This window comes from Mus caroli, chromosome 3 (genome assembly GCF_900094665.2).
Source record: "Mus caroli chromosome 3, CAROLI_EIJ_v1.1, whole genome shotgun sequence".
Taxonomy (NCBI): domain Eukaryota; kingdom Metazoa; phylum Chordata; class Mammalia; order Rodentia; family Muridae; genus Mus; species Mus caroli.
This window is the reverse complement of record NC_034572.1, coordinates 59534722-59539178: the sequence shown is the minus strand read 5'-3', so window position 1 is coordinate 59539178 and position 4457 is coordinate 59534722.

Genomic DNA, 4457 nt, shown 5'->3' with positions numbered 1-4457 from the left:
TCTTCTCCTATTGAGGCTTGATGCATCTGTTTCCATCAGTTGCTAGGTGAAGCCTCTCTGATGATGGTTATGCTATGCTCCTGTCCCAGCACATCTTGTAGGTAGGATGAATTGCGTGTGGAAGGTTTTGTATTTGGATTGGTGTTCCAATGCCTCCACTGGAAGTCTTGCCTGGTTACAGGAGATGGCCAGTTCAGTCTCCATATCCTCCATTGCTAGGATCTAAGTTAGGGTCACCCTCGTAGATTCCTTGGAGTGTTCATGCCCTAAGTTTCTAGCTGGTCCCAGAGATGCCCTCCCTGTTCCAGTTGTCTCTCCCAGTACTCTCTCCTCCTGTCTTCTCCCTCACATGATCTGTCCTGTTTCTGTCTCCCCTCTGTCTAGTCTGCCATCCCACCCCAACCACCCATGATCTCTATTCTATTTCTTCTTTTCAGTGAAATTCATGTGATTCCCCCTTAATCACTCTTTGTTACCTTCTTTGGGTCTGTGGATTGTAACATGGTTATCCTTTACGGTTAATGCCACTTATAAGTGAGTACTTAGCATGTTTGTCCTTCTGGCTCTGGGTTACCTCACTCAGGATGATCTTTTCTAGTTCTACCTCTTGCCCACACATTTCATGAAGTCATTGCTTTTAATAGCTGAGTGATACTACATTGTGTAAATGTACCATGTTTTCTTTGTCTGTTCTTCGGCTGAGGAACCTCTAGGTTGTTTCTGGTTTTTGGTTATTATGAATAAAGCTGCTGTGAACACAGTTGAGCAAGTGTCCTTGTCGTATGGTGGAGCTGAACACAGTTGAGCAAGTGTCCTTGTCGTATGGTGGAGCACCCTTTTGGGTATATGGCCCAGAGTGGTATAGCTATTCCCAATTTTCTGAGAAACTGCCAAATTGATTTCCAAAGTGGCTGTACAAGTTTGCCCTCCAGCAATAGAGGAGTGTCCCCCTTGTTCCACATCTTCACCAGCATGAGCTGTTTCTTGAGATTTTAATCACAAAACCATTTTGACAGGTATAAGATGGACTCTTGGAGTCATTTGATTTGCATTTTCCTGATGGCTAAAGATGTTGAATATCTCTTTAAGTGCTTCTCAGCCATTAGAGATTCCTTTGTTGGAGAATTCTCAATTTACATCTTTATCCCATTTTTTAATTGGGTTACTTGGTTTGTTGATGTCTAATTTCTTGAGTTCTTTATATAATTTGTATATCAGCCCTCTTTTAGATGTGGGGTTGATGAAAATCTTTCCCCATATGTAAGCTGCCATTTTGTACCTCACAGAAACTTTTCAGTTTCATGAGGTCCCATTTATTAATTGTTGACCTTAGTGTCTGTGTGATTGGTATTCTGCTCANGAAGTTGTCTCCTATGCCAATTCATTCAGGGATAGTCACCACTTTCTCTTCTATTAGGTTAAGTGTATCTGTTTTTATGTTGAGATCTTTGATCCAGTTAGGTGAGTTTTATGCAAGGTGATAGATATGGATCTATTTGTGTTTTTCTATGTCCAGACATCTAGTTATGGTTTTGGCCATAATACCAAAGCGATCTACAGATTCAACTCAATTTCTACCAAAATTCCAATACAATTCTGCACAGACCTTGAAAGAGCAATTCTCAACAAATGTTGCTGATGTCTGATCCATGAGAATGGGAGATGTTTTCATCTTCCAATATCTTTCTCAATTTCTTTCTTCAGAGACTTCAAGTTCTTATCACACAGATCTTCCATTTGCTTGGTTAGAATTACAGTAAGGAATTTATATAATATGTGGCTATTGGAAAGGGTGTTGTTTCCCTAATTTCTTTTCTTTTCTTTTTTCTTTTTCTTTTTTTCTAGACAGGCACCACCACTGCCCAGCTCCCTAATTTCTTTCTCAGCCCATTTATCATCTGCACATAGGAGAGCTACTTTTTTTGTTGTTTTTGTTTTTGAGTTTATTTTGTATCCAGCTACTTTGCAGAAGGTGATTATCAGCTGGTTCCCTGGTAAGTGCCCTGGTCTCCTCCTTCACATAACTGTCCACGGATCTTCCCAGAAGCAGGCACAGGAATACTCACAGGTACATACAGCCAGGTCCACAAGGTCACCTGTGAAACACTTCCAAAAGCTCTGCATTTGGAACTGAGGGAAAAGTTCCTGCATTAGCAAGGAGTCCTAGTCACCTGGCAAATAGAAAAGACTTCCAGGCCATTGAGATGTCTCAGATGGTACATCCACTGAGTCGGAAGAGTTGAGTTTATCCCCGGAGCCTATGTAGTGGAATGAAAGAAACAAATCCTACCAGTTATCCTCTGACCCCCATGTGAGTGTAGTGGCACACATGCCCTTCCCCAGAAATGGAAAAATAAATGAAATAGTAATAATAATAATAACAATCCCCACAGAAGAGCATACCTGGGATTCTTAGCATTCTCTAAGCTGTCTCCAGATCAAGCCTTCTCAGAGCCAGGCCTACCCTGTGTACATAGAGGCTAACACATAGCAGCTAACATAGGGGAGGGGGAAGAAAATGTCCCTTCCTTTTGAGTTGTATCCCTTCAGATGTGCCAGTGTACATTGTGCCTATATGCTCTGTTTCCTTTTGAGTTGTGTGACTTCCATGTGCCTGTGTATATTGTGTCTGTATCTTCTGTTGTTTCCTTTTGAGTTGTGTGACTTCCATGTGCCTGTGTATATTGTGCCTGTATCCTTTTCCTTTTGAGTTGTGTGACTTCCATGTGCCTGTGTATATTGTGCCTGTATCCTCTGTTTCCTTTTGAGTTGTGTGACTTCCATGTGCCTGTGTATATTGTGCCTGTATCTTCTGTTGTTTCCTTTTGAGTTGTGTGACTTCCATGTGCCTGTATCCTGTTTCCTTTTGAGTTGTGTGACTTCCATGTGCCTGTGTATATTGTGCCTGTATCTTCTGTTGTTTCCTTTTGAGTTGTGTGACTTCCATGTGCCTGTATCCTGTTTCCTTTTGAGTTGTGTGACTTCCATGTGCCTGTGAACATTGTGCCTGTATCCTCTGTTTCCTTTTGAGTTGTATGACTTCCATGTGTTTGTGCTGCCTGGACTTTTCACCCGAATTCTTTGGAAGAATTCACTTTTTTTCCAGCTCTCATAGCTCCTTGTATGTTGTGAAACAGTCAAGTATTTTGCTTCTCCTCTGCTGCCGCTACCACCGCCAGCCTCAGATTTCTCAGCCGCCCATGCTACCCACACTGCACACACAGCTCACCAAACTCCCTTGTTTTCAGCTCCCAGACAATTCTTCAAGGCTCAGCCTCTTTCTGCTTATGGCCCCATCTATAGACACGCTGGAATCAGCACTGTCAGAATGGCTGACAACTATGCCAAAGGGTCTTGGCCAGAGGAAGAAAGCAGTGTAGGAAATCCACTTAGTATGTAAGGAAGCCCCAGTGTACACAAGCATTTGCTCTTAGCCCCATTTGCTTTATTATTTAAAGCACTCTGGATGCAGAAAAGTTGAACTTTCTCCTTAGGAGACATCTTAGGAGAATAAGGACGCTCCTGTGTTTATCACCCAGCGTTGACCCTTGCCAGCTTATGGCCTGTCTTGATTGCATCTACATCTCTCCTTTCCCCCATACATCTCCTTCAATGATTGATTTTAAAGTGATTGCCAGGGAGTCCATTTTAATTCTTAAAATTTTAGTTATTATCTAGTAACTAATATTTATGTAACTTGAATTATATAGTACAAAAAATTACAAAGAAAAAATATCTTCCCCTCTATCTCCACCCTTTTCTTACAAAAAGACAATATTTTATATTGTTCCCCAATATAAAATTTAAACTATAAAATCCTGATATTTAATATCCCCCCAATTAAAAAGTGGAATCACCTTTACCTTGGACATGGCTACAGGAATTTCTTTAGCCAAAGGGACTTTAACAAGCAGCACACAGTAATGTTTTAAAGTGTTTGCATCGTGGGTTTGCTCACTTGACTCCTGGAGCATGTCTGTTGAGAATGAAGAGTGTGGAGCATAGAGGAAGGCTCTAACCATCCCAGCAAACCACAGGAACTCAATCTGGAGAAACAGTAATAGTGTGAACCGCTCTTTTGGGTGTGAGTTGGAATATAGTATCACCACCCCTCAACTCCAACATCAGCTGGGCACTCTTTCTTGCTGGATAACTTAAATTGTAAAGGCACAAAAAGTTAAAAAGAGAAATGTCAACCCCTTTATCCCCACCCTTGTCTTACAAAAAGATATTTTATATCTTACCAATGAAAAGGTGGAGTCACTTCTGCATCTTTACCTTGGACTTGGCTACAAGAATTTTACACACACACACATACACACACACAACAAACACACATACATACACAACACACACAACACAACACACACACACGCACAAAACACACACACACACCCATACCCACACATCTTCTCCTTCTTCCACTTCCCCTAAACCTTTTTTTTTTTTTTTTTTTT